General features: G+C 44.5%; 1 protein-coding gene and 1 long non-coding RNA gene across 13 annotated transcripts in view; both read left to right on the top strand.

Moving 5' to 3' along the window:
* The window catches only part of LOC118402472 (receptor-type tyrosine-protein phosphatase F), a 359,072-nt gene that overhangs the window by 120,005 nt on the left and 218,963 nt on the right, over positions 1-20,104 (top strand). The gene's annotated exons all lie outside the window — the stretch shown is intronic.
* On the top strand, positions 895-2,423 carry LOC127910913 (uncharacterized). Of its 12 annotated transcripts, none has more exons than XR_008076727.1 (3): positions 895-923; positions 1,679-1,764; positions 2,390-2,423. It is a non-coding gene; the product is annotated as an uncharacterized LOC127910913 (long non-coding RNA). The 12 variants fall into 12 exon arrangements; XR_008076729.1 differs by lacking the exon at positions 2,390-2,423 and adding an exon at positions 2,347-2,380; XR_008076731.1 differs by lacking the exon at positions 2,390-2,423 and adding an exon at positions 2,069-2,102.

The raw sequence follows: 20,104 nt of genomic DNA, 5'->3' as shown, positions 1-20,104 counted from the left end.
AGAGGTAGAAAACAGAGGAGAGAGAGGTAGAAAACAGAGGAGAGAGAGAGAGGTAGAAAACAGAGGAGAGAGAGGGAGAAAACAGAGGAGAGAGAGGTAGATAACAGAGGAGAGAGAGAGGTAGATAACAGAGGAGAGAGAGGGAGATAACAGAGGAGAGAGAGGGAGATAACAGAGGAGAGAGAGGGAGATAACAGAGGAGAGAGGGAGATAACAGAGTAGAGAGAGGGAGATAACAGAGTAGAGAGAGGGAGATAACAGGGGAGTGAGAGGGAGAGGTAGAAAACAGGAGAGAGGGAGAGGAAGATAACAGAGGAGAGAGAGGGAGATAACAGAGTAGAGAGAGGGAGATAACAGGGGAGTGAGAGGCCGGGGAGCCGGGGAGGACGGGCTCGTTACTCAGGTGTTTTACCAGGTGTTTTATCAGGTGTTTTATCATTACTCAGGTGTTTTATCAGGTGTTATATCATTACTCAGGTGTTTTATCAGGTGTTTTATCATTACTCAGGTGTTTTATCAGGTGTTTTATCAACAGGTGTTTTAGAGGTGTTTTATCATTACTCAGGTGTTTTATCAGGTGTTTTATCATTACTCAGGTGTTTTATCAGGGTTATATCAACAGGTGTTTTATCAGGTGTTTTATCAGGTGTTTTATCATTACTCAGGTGTTTTATCAGGTGTTTTATCAGGTGTTTTATCATTACTCAGGTGTTTTATCAGGTGTTTTATCAGGTGTTTTATCATTACTCAGGTGTTTTATCAGGTGTTTTATCATTACTCAGGTGTTTTATCAGGTGTTATATCATTACTCAGGTGTTTTATCAGGTGTTTTATCATTACTCAGGTGTTTTATCAGGTGTTTTATCATTACTCAGGTGTTTTATCAGGTGTTTTATCAGGTGTTTTATCAGGTGTTTTACCAGGTGTTTTATCAGGTGTTTTATCATTACTCAGGTGTTTTATCAGGTGTTTTACCAGGTGTTTTATCATTACTCAGGTGTTTTATCATTACTCAGGTGTTTTATCATTACTCAGGTGTTTTATCATTACTCAGGTGTTTTATCATTACAGGTGTTTTATCAGGTGTTTTATCAGGTGTTTTATCATTACTCAGGTGTTTTATCATTACTCAGGTGTTTTACCAGGTGTTTTATCAGGTGTTTTATCATTACTCAGGTGTTTTATCATTACTCAGGTGTTTTACCAGGTGTTTTATCAGGTGTTTTATCATTACTCAGGTGTTTTATCAGGTGTTTTACCAGGTGTTTTATCATTACTCAGGTGTTTTATCATTACTCAGGTGTTTTATCATTACTCAGGTGTTTTATCATTACTCAGGTGTTTTATCATTACTCAGGTGTTTCATCAGGTGTTTTATCATTACTCAGGTGTTTTATCAGGTGTTTTATCATTACTCAGGTGTTTTATCAGGTGTTTTACCAGGTGTTTTATCAGGTGTTTTATCAGGTGTTTTATCAGGTGTTTTACCAGGTGTTTTATCAGGTGTTTTATCAGGTGTTTTATCATTACTCAGGTGTTTTATCAGGTGTTTTACCAGGTGTTTTATCATTACTCAGGTGTTTTATCAGGTGTTTTATCAGGTGTTTTACCAGGTGTTTTATCATTTCAGGTGTTTTATCAGGTGTTTTATCAGGTGTTTTATCAGGTGTTTTATCAGGTGTTTTATCATTACTCAGGTGTTTTATCAGGTGTTTTATCATTTCTCAGGTGTTTTACCAGGTGTTTTATCAGGTGTTTTATCAGGTGTTTTATCATTTTTACCAGGTGTTTTATCAGGTGTTTTATCAGGTGTTTTATCAGGTGTTTTATCAGGTGTTTTATCAGGTGTTTTACCAGGTGTTTTATCAGGTGTTTTATCAGGTGTTTTATCAGGTGTTTTATCAGGTGTTTTATCAGGTGTTTTATCAGGTGTTTTATCAGGTGTTTTATCAGGTGTTTTATCAGGTGTTTTATCAGGTGTTTTATCAGGTGTTTTATCATTACTCAGGTGTTTTATCAGGTGTTTTATCAGGTGTTTTATCAGGTGTTTTATCAGGTGTTTTATCAGGTGTTTTATCATTACTCAGGTGTTTTATCAGGTGTTTTATCAGGTGTTTTATCAGGTGTTTTATCATTTTTATCTCAGGTGTTTTATCAGGTGTTTTACAGGTGTTTTATCAGGTGTTTTATCATTTTTATCAGGTGTTTTACCAGGTGTTTTATCAGGTGTTTTACCAGGTGTTTTATCAGGTGTTTTATCAGGTGTTTTATCAGGTGTTTTATCAGGTGTTTTATCAGGTGTTTTATCAGGTGTTTTACCAGGTGTTTCATCAGGTGTTTTATCAGGTGTTTTATCATTACTCAGGTGTTTTATCAGGTGTTTTACCAGGTGTTTTATCATTACTCAGGTGTTTTATCAGGTGTTTTATCAGGTGTTTTACCAGGTGTTTTATCAGGTGTTTTATCAGGTGTTTTATCATTACTCAGGTGTTTTATCAGGTGTTTTATCAGGTGTTTTATCAGGTGTTTTATCAGGTGTTTTATCAGGTGTTTTATCAGGTGTTTTATCAGGTGTTTTATCATTACTCAGGTGTTTTATCAGGTGTTTTATCATGTGTTTTATCAGGTGTTTTATCAGGTGTTTTATCATTACTCAGGTGTTTTATCAGGTGTTTTATCAGGTGTTTTATCAGGTGTTTTATCAGGTGTTTTATCAGGTGTTTTATCATTACTCAGGTGTTTTATCAGGTGTTTTATCAGGTGTTTTATCAGGTGTTTTATCAGGTGTTTTATCAGGTGTTTCATCAGGTGTTTCATCAGGTGTTTCATCAGGTGTTTTATCAGGTGTTTTATCAGGTGTTTTATCAGGTGTTTTATCAGGTGTTTTATCAGGTGTTTCATCAGGTGTTTCATCAGGTGTTTCATCAGGTGTTTTATCAGGTGTTTTATCAGGTGTTTTATCATTTCTCAGGTGTTTTACCAGGTGTTTTATCAGGTGTTTTATCAGGTGTTTTATCAGGTGTTTCATCAGGTGTTTCATCAGGTGTTTCATCAGGTGTTTTATCAGGTGTTTTATCAGGTGTTTTATCAGGTGTTTTATCAGGTGTTTTATCAGGTGTTTTATCAGGTGTTTTACCAGGTGTTTTATCAGGTGTTTTATCAGGTGTTTTATCAGGTGTTTTATCATTACTCAGGTGTTTTATCATTACTCAGGTGTTTTATCATTACTCAGGTGTTTTATCCGGTGTTTTATCATTACTCGCGTGTTTTATCAGGTGTTTTATCGGGTGTTTTACCCGATAAACACAGACACCACACACAGAGACACCACACACAGAGACACCCACACACAGAGACACCCACACACAGAGACACCCACACACAGAGACAGTTAATTATCCCACGCTCGCACATCCCACTAGATCCACCCTACTGTCTCTCTTTCTCTCTCTCCCTCTCTCTAGCTCTCCCTTTCTCTCTCTCTCTCTCTCTCTCTCTCTCTCTCTCTCTCTCTCTCTCTCTCTCTCTCTCTCTCTCTGTCTCTCTCTTTCGCTCTAGCTCTCTCTCTCTCTTTCTGTGTTTCTCTTTCCCTCTCTCTTTCTCTCTAGCTCTCTCTGTTTCTCTCCCTCTCTCTTTCTCTCTCCCTCTATCTTTCTCTCTAGCTCTCTTTCTCTCTAGCTCTCTCTCTCTTTCTGTGTTTCTCTTTCCCTCTCTCTTTCTCTCTCCCTCTCTTTCTCTCTATCTCTCTCTCTTTCTCTCTCTCTCTTTCTCTCTACCTCTCTCTCTCTCTCTACTTCTCTCTCTCTCCCTTTCTCTCTACCTCTCTGTGGTGTTATGTGCCATCTGTATTCCTGTGCTGTGTTGAAGCACCTGAAATAATAGCATCGTACTTATCAGTATGCCTGTTACAATACAGAAATGTACTGTTGAGTCCAGCCAGACCAATTACTTTAGGTTTGCTTGATGTGGAGAGAGAGAAAAAGGACAAAATGAAAAGAGAGACTAGGAAGAGAGAGAGAGACTAGACTAGGAAGAGAGAGAGAGACTAGACTAGGAAGAGAGAGAGACTAGATTAGGAAGAGAGACCAGACTAGGAAGAGAGAGAGAGAGACTAAAAAGAGAGACTAGGAAGCGAGAGAGACTAGACTAGGAAGAGAGAGAGAGACTAGACTAGGAAGAGAGAGAGACTAGGAAGAGAGAGAGAGACTAGACTAAGAAGAGAGAGATACTAGGAAGAGAGAGAGACTAGACTAGGAAGAGAGAGAGACTAGGAATAGAGAGAGAGACTAGACTAGGAAGAGAGACGAGGAGGAGAGTCTAGATTAGGCTAGGAAGAGAGATTAGGAAGAGAGACTAGGAAGAGAGAGAGACTAGGAAGAGAGACTAGGAAGAGAGAGAGACTAGGAAGAGAGACTCGACTAGGAAGAGAGAGAGACTAGGAAGAGAGAGAGACTAGACTAGGAAGAGAGAGACTAGGAAGAGAGACTAGACCAGGAAGAGAGACTAGACCAGGAATAGGGAGAGACTAGGAAGAGAGAGAGACTAGACTAGGAGGAGAGACTAGGCTAGGAAGAGAGACTAGTCTAGGAAGAGAGACTAGACTAGGAAGAGAGAGAGACTAGACTAGGAAGAGAGAGAGACTAGGAAGAGAGAGACTAGACTAGGAAGAGAGAGACTAGACTAGGAAGAGAGACTAGACTAGGAAGAGAGAGAGACTAGACTAGGAAAAGAGAGAGACTAGGAAGAGAGACTAGGAAGAGACACTAGTGTGTGTGTGTGTGTGTGTGTGTGTGTGTGTGTGTGTGTGTGTGTGTGTGTGTGTGCGTGCGTGCGTGCGTGCGTGCGTGCGTGCGTGCGTGCGTGCGTGCGTGCGAGAAAGAGAGAGAGAGAGAGAGTGCATGCGTGTGTGTCTGTGTGCTTTTCTTTGTGTCCATGAGAGCCTCTGTGCGTGCGCTTGCTTCCCATACAGGTTTGTGTGTGGGTGTGTGGGTGTGATCTGTCTTCTTTCAGCCGCATTGATGTGTTATGCTTCCGTAGCCATAGCAACGGGGCTATGACACCCTGGCCTAGGGACACGACCTGTGAGACAACAGACTTGACAGGGACTCCTATCTGTTTAAACCTGTTTTATACTTTTCTAAACATTTCTACTGAAGACTTTGTTCACTACCTTTATCAAATTGTTCTTCCTCGGTGAGAAAGTGTGTTAATATGAATATATTAATTAAATCATTTCATGAGAAAGTCTTCCAACTTATTATATAACTTATAACAACTGTTGTTTGATGGGGACAATACATCATGAGCAGTAGATATCTATATTCTATGCAGACTGTTAGTGTTTGATGGGGACAATACATCATGAGCAGTTGATATCTATATTCTATGCAGACTGCTAGTGTTTGATGCTATAGTGGGAAGTGTGTGACGCTGAGTCGCTCAGTAATTGACTGTACATTTTCACACAATTGACATTTTATGACGCCAGTCTTTTATCATCGAGTTGCTATCCCATGCAGTGTTTGATGTTGATGTGTGATAGATCGTATTGTGTTAAATAAAAGCTGTGAGGCCCACAGTCACATGTGATACCAACTAAGAATTCACAAAATGGGACAAACACCAAACTGAGACTCTACATGCAGAATTCTGCTAAAATATCCTCTGTGTACAACGGTAAACACCAAATAATGCATGCAGAGCAGAATTAGGCCGATACCCACTAATTATCTAAATTAGTTGCCCATTCCTGCTATAATGCCTAGCCAAAAGTAGTGCTGTTTATCTAACAGTTTAACTAACTGTCACTAAAACTAACTGTCACTAAAACCAACTGTCACTAAAACCCAACTCACTAAAACCAACTGTCACTAAAACCAAATGTCACTAAAACCAACTGTCACTAAAACCCAACTCACTAAAACCAACTGTCACTAAAACCAACTCTCACTAAAACCAACTCTCACTAAAACCAACTCTCACTAAAACCAACTCTCACTAAAACCAACTCTCACTAAAACTAACTCTCACTAAAACTAACTCTCACTAAAACCCAACTCTCACTAAAACTAACTGTCACTAAAACCAACTCTCACTAAAACTAACTGTCACTAAAACCAACTCTCACTAAAACTAACTGTCACTAAAACTAACTGTCACTAAATCCAACTGTCACTAAAAACCCAACTCTCACTAAACCCAACTCTCACTAAACCCAACTCTCACTAAAACTAACTGTCACTAAAACTAACTCTCACTAAAACTAACTGTCACTAAAACCAACTCTCACTAAAACTAACTGTCGCTAAAACTAATTGTCACTAAAACCAACTCTCACTAAAACTAACTGTCACTAAAACCAACTCTCACTAAAACCTACTGTCACTAAAACCTACTGTCACTAAAACCAACTGTCACTAAAAACCCAACTCTCACTAAACCAACTCTCACTAAAACTAACTCTCACTAAAACCAACTGTCACTAAAACTAACTGTCACTAAAACTAACTGTCACTAAAACCAACTGTCACTAAAACCAACTGTCACTAAAACCAACTGTCACTAAAACTAACTCTCACTAAAACTAACTCTCACTAAATCTAACTCTCACTAAAACTAAATGTTCACTAAAATTAACTGTCACTAAAACCAACTGTCACTAAAACTAACTGTCACTAAAACCAACTGTAACTAAAACTAACTGTCACTAAAACCAACTGTCACTAAAACCAACTGTCACTAAAACCAACTGTCACTAAAACCAACTGTCACTAAAACCAACTGTCACTAAAACCAACTGTCACTAAAACTAACTGTCACTAAAACCAACTGTAACTAAAACTAACTGTCACTAAAACCAACTGTCACTAAAACTAACTGTCACTAAAACCAACTCTCACTAAAACTAACTGTCACTAAAACCAACTCTCACTAAAACTAACTGTCGCTAAAACTAATTGTCACTAAAACCAACTCTCACTAAAACTAACTGTCACTAAAACCAACTCTCACTAAAACTAACTGTCACTAAAACTAACTGTCACTAAAACCTACTGTCACTAAAACCAACTGTCACTAAAAACCCAACTCTCACTAAACCCAACTCTCACTAAAACTAACTCTCACTAAAACTAACTGTCACTAAAACTAACTGTCGCTAAAACTAATTGTCACTAAAACCAACTGTCACTAAAACTAACTGTCACTAAAACCAACTCTCACTAAAACTAACTCTCACTAAATCTAACTCTCACTAAAACTAAATGTTCACTAAAATTAACTGTCACTAAAACCAACTGTCACTAAAACTAACTGTCACTAAAACCAACTGTAACTAAAACTAACTGTCACTAAAACCAACTGTCACTAAAACCAACTGTCACTAAAACTAACTGTCACTAAAACCAACTGTCACTAAAACCAACTGTCACTAAAACGAACTGTCACTAAAACCAACTGTAACTAAAACTAACTGTCACTAAAACCAACTGTCACTAAAACTAACTGTCACTAAAACCAACTGTAACTAAAACTAACTGTCACTAAAACCAACTGTCACTAAAACTAGTGTCTTTAAAGCTCTCGACCTGTTCCACTGCAGCTCCGCCATAGTGGATTGGAGTCGTGCTCAGAATCAGATGCAGACTATTCAACAGCAACATCAAAACGTCGATTTCAAGCTCAATATCCGACTCCAGCTCAACTAAATTCTGCAGCATTTCCAATGTTGTCAGTGCTTCCATCCGTTTGTTTCTGTCAGTGCTTCCATTCGTTTGTTTGGGCTTGTCATCGTGAACTACACACATTGTATGTTGTACTCGGTGTCTGATTTTACTCTCCCAGGAGAAATTATATACCATTTCAAGCCTTTCAGAAAATAATTAGACTACCCACAATGCCCACAATTCTTCAGCATCATTACACTATTGTTCTAAATAATTCAGATGATCAATTTCTATCTGGTTTCATTCATCCATTGATGACATTCATTCAGTGAGGAGACGTGTTAGTGCCCTGGTACCAAAGCCCATCGCCACATTTAGTCTTGGCCCCTTAAAACAGGTAAACGCCCTCTAAGTACTTTTCTGTTTGTCATTTTAAAATGCTGATGTAAAATATAAATAAACTCAACCACAACAACAAAAAACATCCCTTTTTCAAGACCTTGACTTTCAAAGATAATTCGTAGAAATACAAATAACTTCACAGATCTTCATTGTAAAGGGTTTAAACACTGTTTCCCAATGCTTGTTCAATGAACCACAATTAATGAACATGCACATGTGTGGAATGGTCGTTAATTAAGACACTAACAGCTTACAGATGGTAGGCAATTAAGGTCACAGTTATGAAAATGTAGGACACTAAAGAGGCCTTTCTACTCACTCTGAAAAACACCAAAAGAAAGATGCCCAGGGTCCCTGCTTATCTGCGTGAAGGTGCCTTAGGCATGCTGCAAGGAGGCATGAGGACTGCAGATGTCCTGAGTGGCGCAGTGGTTTAAGATACTGCATCACAGTGCAAGAGGTGTCACTACAGTCCCTGGTTCAAATCCAGACTGCACCACATCAGGCCATGATTGGGATTCCCACAGGGCGGTGCACAATTGGACCAGTGTTGTCTGGGTCAGGCCGTCATTGTAAATAAGAATTTGTTCTTAACTGACTTGCCTAGTTTGTAAAATATATTAAAAAAAAAAAAAATAGACAAGGCGTACAGTTGAAGTCAGAAATTTACATACACTTGACATTTAATCCTAGTACATTTTCCCTGTCTTAGATCAGTTAGGATCACCGCTTTATTTTAAGAATGTGATATGTCAGAATAAATGTAGAGAGAATTATTTATTTCACATTCCCAGTGGGTCAGAAGTTTACAAACACGCAATTAGTATTTGGCAGCATTGCCTTTAAATTGTTTAACTTGGATCAAACTCTCCGGGTAGCCTTCAAACAAGCTTCCCACAATAAGTTGGGTGAATTTTGGCCCATTCCTCCTGACAGAGATGATGTAACTGAGTCAGGTTTGTAGGCCTCCTTGCTTGTTCACGCTTTTTCAATTCTGCCCACAAATTTTCTATGGGATTGAGGTCAGGGCTTTGTGATGGCCACTCCAATACCTTGACTTTGTTGTCTTTAAGTCATTTTGCCACAACTTTGAAAGTATGCTTGGGGTCATTGTCCATTTGGAAGACCCATTTGCGACCAAGCTTTAACTTCCTGACTGATATCCATATCAATATATCCACCAAATTTTCTGTCCTCATGATGCCATTTCTTTTGTGAAGTGCACCAGACCCTCCTGCAGCAAAGCACCACCACAACATAATGCTGCCACCCCCGCGCTTCACGGTTGGGATGGTGCTCTCCCTTTTTCCTCCAAACATAACGATGGTCATTATGTCCAAACAGTTCTACTTTTGTTTCATCAGACCAGAGGACATTTCTCCAAAAAGTATGATCTTTGTCCGCATGTCCAGTTGCAAACCGTAGTCTGGCTTTTTTATGGCACAGTCAATTTAGTGTATGTAAACTTCTGACCCACTGGAATTGTGATACAGTGAATTATAAGTGAAATAATCTGTAAACAATTGTTGGAAAAATGACTTGTGTCATGCAGAAAGTAGATGTCCTAACCGACTTGCCAAAACTATAGTTTGTTAAGAATACAATTGTGGAGTGGTTGAAAAACAAGTTTTAATGACTCCAACCTAAGTGTATGTAAACTTCCCACTTCAACTGTACGTGCTTGATATTTATGAGCTACATGATCAATTTCCCCTGAGGGAATAGTCTACCAACTTCCCCTGAGGGAATAGTCTACCAACTTCCCCTGAGGGAATAGTCTACCAACTTCCCCTGAGGGAATAGTCTACCAACTTCCCCTGAGAGAATAGTCTACCAACTTCCCTGAGGGAATAGTCTACCAACTTCCCTGAGGGAATAGTCTGCCCCTGAGGGAATAGTCTACCAACGTCCCCTGAGGGAATAGTCTACCAACGTCCCTGAGGGAATAGTCTACCAACTGCCCTTGAGAGAATAGTCTACCAACTGCCCCTGAAAGAATAGTCTACCAACTTCCCCTGAGGGGATAGTCTACCAACTGCCCCTGAGGGAATAGTCTACCAACGTCCCCTGAGAGAATAGTCTACCAACTGGCCCTGAGGGAATAGTCTACCAACTGCCCCTGAGAGAATAGTCTACCAACTGCCCCTGAGGGAATAGTCTACCAACTGCCCCTGAGGGAATAGTCTACCAACTTCCCTGAGGGAATAGTCTACCAACTTCCCTGAGGGAATAGTCTACCAACTTCCCTGAGGGAATAGTCTACCAACTTCCCCTGAGGGAATAGTCTACCAACGTCCCTGAGGGAATAGTCTACCAACTTCCCCTGAGGGAATAGTCTACCAACTTCCCTGAGGGAATAGTCTACCAACTTCCCCTGAGGGAATAGTCTACCAACTTCCCCTGAGGGAATAGTCTACCAACTTCCCTGAGGGAATAGTCTACCAACTGCCCCTGAGGGAATAGTCTACCAACGTCCCCTGAGGGAATAGTCTACCAACTTCCCCTGAGGGAATAGTCTACCAACTTCCCCTGAGGGAATAGTCTACCAACGTCCCTGAGGGAATAGTCTACCAACTTCCCCTGAGGGAATAGTCTACCAACGTCCCCTGAGGGAATAGTCTACCAACTGCCCCTGAGAGAATAGTCTACCAACTGCCCCTGAGGGAATAGTCTACCAACTTCCCCTGAGGGAATAGTCTACCAACTGCCCCTGAGGGAATAGTCTACCAACGTCCCCTGAGAGAATAGTCTACCAACTGCCCCTGAGGGAATAGTCTACCAACTGCCCCTGAGAGAATAGTCTACCAACTGCCCCTGAGGGAATAGTCTACCAACTGCCCCTGAGAGAATAGTCTACCAACTTCCCCTGAGGGAATAGTCTACCAACGTCCCCTGAGGGAATAGTCTACCAACTTCCCCTGAGGGAATAGTCTACCAACTGCCCCTGAGAGAATAGTCTACCAACTGCCCCTGAGAGAATAGTCTACCAACTGCCCCTGAGGGAATAGTCTACCAACTGCCCCTGAGAGAATAGTCTACCAACTGTCCCTGAGAGAATAGTCTACCAACTGCCCCTGAGAGAATAGTCTACCAACTTTCCCTGAGGGAATAGTCTACCAACTTTCCCTGAGGGAATAGTCTACCAACTTTCTCTGAGGGAATAGTCTACCAACTTTCTCTGAGGGAATAGTCTACCAACTTTCTCTGAGGGAATAGTCTACCAACTTCCCCTGAGGGAATAGTCTACCAACTTCCCCTGAGGGAATAGTCTACCAACTTTCTCTGAGGGAATAGTCTACCAACTTCCCCTGAGGGAATAGTCTACCAACTTCCCCTGAGGGAATAGTCTACCAACTTCCCCTGAGGGAATAGTCTACCAACTGCCCCTGAGGGAATAGTCTACCAACTTCCCCTGAGGGAATAGTCTACCAACTTCCCCTGAGGGAATAGTCTACCAACTTCCCCTGAGGGAATAGTCTACCAACTTTCTCTGAGGGAATAGTCTACCAACTTCCCCTGAGGGAATAGTCTACCAAAGTCCCCTGAGGGAATAGTCTACCAACTTCCCCTGAGGGAATAGTCTACCAATTTCCCCTGAGGGAATAGTCTACCATCTTCAGAAAGGCTCAGTGCCACACCTTCTAGTTTATAACAGGTGCAGTGTATCCTACCTATCTTACCCATCCATACCAGCAGCATCCTCTCTGCATATCACAACAGGTACACCTCACTATCTCTCTCGCTCCCTCTTTCTCTCCCTCTCTTGTCCTTTCCCTCTATCTCTCTCTCTGTCTCTCTCTTTCTCTCTCTCTCTTTCTTTGTCTTTCTGTTTCTCACAGACACTATCAGTTCAACGTGTTTAAACAAAGTGCACTTGCCAGTTGATACCGTCTCAGTGGCAGTGTAACCAACACCACTGTTCTTAGCTGTACTTTCCCAGGTCTTGTCCTCGTTATTTCCTGTTGTGTTTTGTCAGTGTTCCTCTTGCTGCCTCCGATCCCAGACTGTCTGCAGCCCAAGCAGCACCCTGTTCTCTAGTTAGTGACCAGAGCCCCAGGGGACTATAAAGGAAATAGGGGGCCATTTGACAGACGCTCTCTCTCTTCCTCCGGTGTCTGTCTGTCTCGGAGCGAGACAAATGTCTGTCTGCCTCGGAGCGAGACAAATGTCTGTCTGCCTCGGAGCGAGACAAATGTCTGTCTGCCTCGGAGCGAGACAAATGTCTGTCTGCCTCGGAGCGAGACAAATGTCTGTCTGTCTCGGAGCGAGACAAATGTCTGTCTGTCTCGGAGCGAGACAAATGTCCGTCTTTCTCGGAGAGAGACAAATGTCTGTCTGCCTCGGAGCGAGACAAATGTCTGTCTGCCTCGGAGCGAGACAAATGTCTGTCTGTCTCGGAGCGAGACAAATGTCTGTCTGTCTCGGAGCGAGACAAATGTCCGTCTTTCTCGGAGAGATACAAATGTCTGTCTTGTCGGGAGAGGGAACAGGCCTGGAGCAGAAGATTTGTTTTCGCTCACAAAGACAGACTCCGTAAGTCTCTGGGTTGACCAGGCTTGTCGAGACAGACAGACTGACAGACTGACTGACTGACTGACTGACTGACTGACTGACTACTGCCAGACAGACACAGTAAGCCTCTGGGTTGACCAGACTAGACAGAACAGACTGATTGACTGACTGACTGACTGACTGACTGCCAGACAGACACAGTAAGGCTCTGGGTTGACCAGACTAGACAGAACAGACTGATTGACAGACTGACTGACTGGCTGACAAACAGACTGACTCAGTAAGTCTCAGTGTTAACCATATGTGAATTGATCGCCCCCCATCTATCTTCAGAGTTTGTACTGTTAGGTGACCTAAACTGGGATATGCTTAACACCCCGACCGTCCTACAATCTAAGCTAGATGCCCTCAATCTCACACAAATGATCAAGGAACCTACCAGGTACAACCCTATATCCGTAACTATGGGCACCCTCTTAGATGTCATCCTGACCAACTTGCCTTCTATATACACCTCTGCTGTCTACAAACAGGATTTCAGCGATCACTGCTTCATTGCCTGTTTCCATAATGGGTCTGCAGTGAAATGACCACCCCTCATCACTGTCAATTGCTCCCTAAAACACTTCAGCGAGCAGGCCTTTCTAATTGACCTCATCCCGTCAGTAGAGGATGCCTGGTTGCTCTTTGAAAGTGCTTTCCTCACCATCTTAAATAAGTATTCCCCATTCAAAACATGTAGAACTAAGAACAGATGTAGGCTATAGGTTCCCGACTTGACTGCCCTCGACCAGCACAAAAACATCCTGTGGCATTCTGCATTAGCATCGAATAGTCCCCGCGATATGCAACTTTTCAGGGAAGTCAGGAACCAATATACACAGTCAGTTAGGAAAGCAAAGGCTAGCTTTTTCAAACAGAAATTTGCATCCTGTAGTGCTAATTCCAAAAGGTTCTGGGACACTGTCCATGGAGAATAAGAGCATTTTGTCCCAGCTGCCACTGCACTGAGGCTAGGAAACACTGTCACCACCGATAAATCTACGATAATCGATCATTTCTACAGCTGGACATGCTTTCCACCTGGCTACCCCTTCACCGGCCAACAGCTCTGCAGCAACTTGCCCAAATCCAAGCAACTGATGTTCTGAAAGAGCTGCAAAATCTGGATCCCTACAAATCAGCTGTGCTAGACAGTCTGGACCCTCTCTTTCTAAAATTATCCGCCTACATTGTTGCAACCCCTATCACTAGCCTGTTCAACCTCTCTTTCGTATCGTCTGAGATCCACATAGATTATAAACCTGCCGCGGTCATCCCCCTCTTCAAAGAGGGAGACACTCTAGACCCAAACTGTTATAGACCAGGTGCAAAAAACTGTGTTTACAACGGCGCAGTTTAGTAATAAAAACCACCCGGAAACAGAACAATCAATAAATGGGTACAAAACCCGTCGCACACCACACATAACGTGCACAAGCACTTACAATAAACAATTCTGGACATGGGGGGGAACAGAGGGTTAAATACACAACATGTAATGATAGAATTGAAACCAGGTGTGATGGAAGACAAGACAAAACAAATGGAAAATGAAAAGTAGATTGATGATGGCTAGAAGACCGGCGCCGCCGACCGCCAAACGCCGCCTGAACAACGAAAGGCACCGACTTCGGGGAAGTCGTGACACTGGACCTGTATCCATCCTGCCCTGCGTTTCTAAAATCTTTGAAAGCCAAGTTAACAAACATCGATCACCGACCATTTTGAATCCCACCGTATCTTCACCACTATGCAATCTGGTTTCTGAGCTGGTCACGGGTGCACCTCAGCACTCAAGGTCCTAAACGACAGCATTTCGCTACACTCGCATTAACATCTGCTAACCATGTGTATGTGACAAATAACATTTGATTTGATTTGATATCATAACCGCCATCAATAAAAGACAATAATGTGCAGCTGTCTTCATCGACCTGGCCAAGGCTTTCGACTCTGTTAATCACCACATTCTTTTCGGGCAGACTCAACAGCCTTGGTTTCTCAAATGACTGCCTCGCCTGGTTCACCAACTACTTCACAGACAGAGTTCAGTATGTCAAATTGGAGGGCCTGTTGTCCGGACCTCTGGCAGTCTCTATGGGGTGCCACTGTGTTCAATTCTCGGGCCGACTCTTTTCTCTGTATATATCAATGATGTCACTCTTGCTGCTGGTGATTCTCTGATCCACTTCTACGCAGACGACACCATTCTGTATACATCTGGCCCTTCCTAAGACACGGTGTTAACAAACCTCCAAACGACCTTCAATTCCATACAACACTCCTTCCGTGGCCTCCAACTGCTTTTAAATACTAGTAAACCTAAATGCATGCTCTTCAACCAATCGCTGCCCGCACCCGCCCGCCCGCCTAGCATCACTACTCTGGTCGGTTCTGACTTAGAATATGTGGACAACTACAAATACCTAGGTGTTTGACTAGATTGTAAACTCTCCTTCCAGACTCACGTTAAGCATCTCCAATCCAAAATTAAATCTAGAATCAGCTTCCTATTTCACAACAAAGCCTCCTTCACCCATGCTGCCAAACATACCCTTGTAAAACTGACTATCCGACCGAACCTTGACTTCAGCGATGTCATTTACAAAATAGCCTACAACACTCTACTCAGCAAACTGGATGCAGTCTATCACAGTGCCATCTGTTTTGTCACCAAAGCCCCATATGCTACCCACCACTGCGACCTGTATCCTCTCGTTGGCTGGCCCTCGCTTCATATTTGTCGCCAAACCCACTGGCTCCAGGTCTTTGCTAGGTAAAGCCCCGCCTTATCTCAGCTCACTGGTCACCATAGCAACACCCACCCGTAGCACGCGCTCCAGCAGGTATATCTCACTGGTCACCGCCAAAGCCAATTATTCCTTTGGCCGCCTTTCCTTCCAGTTCTTTGCAGCTAATGACTGGAACAAACTGCAAAAATCTCTGAAGCTGGAGACTCATATCTCCCTCTCTAACTTTAAGCATCAGCTGTCAGAGCAGCTTACCGATCACTGTACCTGAACACAGCCCATCTGTAAATATCCCACCCAACTAACTCATCCCCATATTGTTATTTTTATTTTTTCTCTTTTGCACTCCAGTATCTCTACTTGCACATCACCATCTGCACATCTATCACTACAGTGTTTAAATTGTAATTATTTCGCCGCCATGGCCTATTTATTGCCTTTACCACCCTAATCTTCTACATTTGCACACACTATACATATATTTTGCTATTGTGCTATTGACTGTATGTTTGTTTATGTGTAACTCTGTGTTGTTGTTATTGTCGCACTGCTTTGCTCTATCTTGGCCAGGTCGCAGTTGTAAATGAGAACTTGTTCTGAACTGGCCGACCTGGTTATATAAAGGTGAAATCAAATAAATGAACTACTTCAGAAAAAGCAAGGCAAATTTGTACGTGCAAATTATGAGAATTTACAGATCATTTCTTTGTCATGTGTATATTATGTGGGGCGGCAGGATAGCCTAGTGGTTCGAGCGTTGGACTATTAACCAAAAGGTTGTAAGTTCGAATCCCCGAGCTGACAAGGTACAAATCTGTTGTTCTTCCCCTGAACAGGTACCCCTGAACACTGTTCTTAGGCCTTCATTGAAAATAAGAATTTGTTCTTAACTGACTTGCCTAATAAAATAAAGGTAAAATGAAATGTATTGAGTTGCCTTTTCGGAGGGGAAACCATGATTTCTGTCAGCAGAAGGACTTCTTCCTCAACAGGCCTGGGTTGCATCTCAAATATACCCTGTTCCTTATACAGGGCCCTCTGTTGACCAGAGCCCATGGTGTAAAGTAATGCACTACCATAGAAATAAGCCGCCATTTTAGAACGTGGCCCTACTCTTCAGTTAAACATTCCCAGCGTGCCGTTCAACAGAAAGCCTCTCCTCTGTACCGCTGTACTCCAGACTATAAAAGACTAAGACGAAAGTTCAGAGCTCTCCAGCTACACAGCCACTATGATGTCGCTGCTGCAGAGTGTGTGGGCTTGTGTATCTGTGTGTAGCTAGTACTGTATGTGAGTTTGGGCACACCATGATGGTGGGGTTGGAGGGGCCTGGGGTTGAAGTATGGGCCCCCATGGTGCTGGGGTTGGAGTGTGGGGCCCCCATGGTGGTGAGGTTGGAGTGTGGGGCCCCCATGGTGGTGAGGTTCCAGTGTGGGGCCCCTATGGTGGTGGGGTTGGAGTGTAAGGCCCCTATGGTGGTGGGGTTGGAGTGTGGGGCCCCTATGGTGGTGGGGTTGGAGTGTAAGGCCCCTATGGTGGTGGGGTTGGAGTGTGGGGCCCCTATGGTGGTGGGGTTGGAGTGTGGGGCCCCCATGGTGGTGGGGTTGGAGTGTGGGGCCCCCATGGTGGTGGGGTTGGAGTGTGGGGCCCCCATGGTGCTGGGGTTGGAGTGTGGGGCCCCATGGTGGTGGGGTTGGAGTGTGGGGCCCCCATGGTGCTGGGGTTGGAGTGTGGGGCCCCATGGTGCTGGGGTTGGAGTGTGGGGCCCCCATGGTGCTGGGGTTGGAGTGTGGGGCCCCCATGGTGCTGGGGTTGGAGTGTTGGGCCCCATGGTGCTGGGGTTGGAGTGTAAGGCCCTATGGTGCTGGGGTTGGAGTGTAAGCCCCCATGGTGCTGGGGTTGGATGGAGTTTGGGGCCCCCGTGGTGCTGGGGTTGGAGTGTGGGGCCCCATGGTGCTGGGGTTGGAGTGTGGGGCCCCATGGTGCTGGGGTTGGAGTGTAAGGCCCCTATGGTGGTGGGGTTGGAGTGTGGGGCCCCATGGTGGTGGGGTTGGAGTGTGGGGCCCCCATGGTGGTGGGGTTGGAGTGTGGGGCCCCCATGGTGCTGGGGTTGGAGTGTGGGGCCCCATGGTGCTGGGGTTGGAGTGTAAGGCCCCCATGGTGCTGGGGTTGGAGTGTGGGGCCCCATGGTGCTGGGGTTGGAGTGTGGGGCCCCTATGGTGGTGGGGTTGGAGTGTGGGGCCCCATGGTGCTGGGGTTGGAGTGTGGGGCCCCCATGGTGGTGGGGTTGGAGTGTATGGCCCCTGTGAAGAGCAGTTTATTTGCTCTCCACAGAATAACTGTGTGTGACGTGAACATGGAACTGAGCTGTGTGTGTGTGTGTGTGTGTGTGTGTGTGTGTGTGTGTGTGTGTGTGTGTGTGTGTGTGTGTGTGTGTGTGTGTGTGTGTGTGTGTGTGTGTGTGTGTGTGTGTGTGTGTGTGTGTGTGTGGGAACAGGGTACTGGTCCCTCTCCAGAGGAGGACTGATTAGACCCATCAACCTCTCTGCACGCTCCCACTCACACTGGTAATTGGAGCTGGCAGGAGGGTGTCATGCACCCCTCCTTCTCATCCCTCACTCCTTCCCTTTCTTTCACTCTTTCTTTCTGCTTCTTCTGCCATCCACCTCTCCCTCCTTATCCTCCCCCTCCCTCCTTATCCTCCCACCTCCCTCCTTATCCTCCCCCTCCCTCCTTATCCTCCCCCTCCCTCCTTATCCTCCCACCTCCCTCATTATCCTCCCTCCTTATCCTCCCCCTCCCTCCTTATCCTCCCCCCTCCCTCCTTATCCTCCCTCCTTATCCTCCCACCTCCCTCATTATCCTCCCTCCTTATCCTCCCCCTCCCTCCTTATCCTCCCACCTCCCTCCTTATCCTCCCCCTCATTATCCTCCCTCCTTATCCCCCATCCCCCTCATTCTCCTCCCTCCTTATCCTCCCACCTCCCTCCTTATCCTCCCCCTCCCTCCTTATCCTCCCACCTCCCTCATTATCCTCCCTCCTTATCCTCCCCCTCCCTCCTTATCCTCCCTCCTTATCCTCCCTCCTTATCCTCCCACCTCCCTCATTATCCTCCCTCCTTATCCTCCCCCTCCCTCCTATCCTCCCACCTCCCTCCTTATCCTCCCCCATTATCCTCCCTCCTTATCCCCCATCCCCCTCATTCTCCTCCCTCCATATCCTCCCCATCCCTCCTTATCCTCCCACATCCCTCCTTATCCTCCCCCTCCCTCATTATCCTGCCTCCTTATCCCCCCTCCCTCATTATCCTCCCTCCGTATCCTCCCCCTCCTTATCCTTTCCCCTCCCTCCTTATCCTCTCCCTCCCTCATTATCATCCCTCCATATCCTCCCCTCCCTCATTATCCTCCCTCCTTATCCCCCTCCCTCCTTATCCTTGCCCCTCCCTCCTTATCCTCCCCCCTCCCTCCATATCCTCCCCCCTCCCTCATTATCCTCCCTCCTTATCCTCCCCCCTCCCTCATTATCCTCCCTCCTTATCCTCCCCCCTCCCTCCCTCTCCTCCCCTCTCTGATTCTACAAGAACCAATATCACTCCCTAAAAACACAAGACTATTGAACAATCGTTGGATAGCTTTTCAGAATTGACAGATAAATTGATCCCCCATGGGAAACTGAAGGCATACAAACTGTCAATTACTGGGTAATAGAAAATACATTTATTTCCATGACAGAATTTTAAAACAATTGTGGACTGACCAATGTAGATAGTTTCAAATACATGCAACTTAAGAAGTTACATATTACGAAATTTAGATTTTAAATATTTTGGACATCAGAGCAATCTTGAGAGAATCCTATTTGAGAGGAACAAAATGGTGTATTTGGAGCATGCGACGGAGAGTAGTGCAGGTGGTTCTGGGTAGGAGTGATGTTGTTGATGTTTGTGTCTCTGAGATAGGGGGTGAGAACAGGTGGTTCTGGGTAGGAGTGATGTTGTTGATGTCTGTGTCTCTGAGATAGGGGGTGAGAACAGGTGGTTCTGGGTAGGAGTGATGTTGTTGATGTTTGTGTCTCTGAGATAGGGTGTGAGAACAGGTGGTTCTGGGTAGGAGTGATGTTGTTGATGTTTGTGTCTCTGAGATAGGGGGTGAGAACAGGTGGTTCTGGGTAGGAGTGATGTTGTTGATGTTTGTGTCTCTGAGATAGGGGTGAGAACAGGTGGTTCTGGGTAGGAGTGATGTTGTTGATGTCTGTGTCTCTGAGATAGGGGGTGAGAACAGGTGGTTCTGGGTAGGAGTGATGTTGTTGATGTTTGTGTCTCTGAGATAGGGGGTGAGAACAGGTGGTTCTGGGTAGGAGTGATGTTGTTGATGTCTGTGTCTCTGAGATAGGGGGTGAGAACAGGTGGTTCTGGGTAGGAGTGATGTTGTTGATGTTTGTGCCTCTGAGATAGGGGGCTGAGAACAGGTGGTTCTGGGTAGGACATGTTGTTGATGTTTGTGTCTCTGAGATAGGGGTGAGAACAGGTGGTTCTGGGTAGGAGTGATGTTGTTGATGTTTGTGTCTCTGAGATAGGGGTGAGAACAGGTGGTTCTGGGTAGGAGAATGTTGTTGATGTTTGTGTCTCTGAGATAGGGGTGAGAACAGGTGGTTCTGGGTAGGAGTGATGTTGTTGATGTCTGTGTCTCTGAGATAGGGGTGAGAACAGGTGGTTCTGGGTAGGAGTGATG

The sequence above is a fragment of the Oncorhynchus keta genome, chromosome 23 (assembly GCF_023373465.1).
Source record: "Oncorhynchus keta strain PuntledgeMale-10-30-2019 chromosome 23, Oket_V2, whole genome shotgun sequence".
Classification (NCBI taxonomy): domain Eukaryota; kingdom Metazoa; phylum Chordata; class Actinopteri; order Salmoniformes; family Salmonidae; genus Oncorhynchus; species Oncorhynchus keta.
The sequence above is the reverse complement of the archived record's forward strand: the minus strand, read 5'-3'. Positions and strand labels throughout refer to the sequence as shown.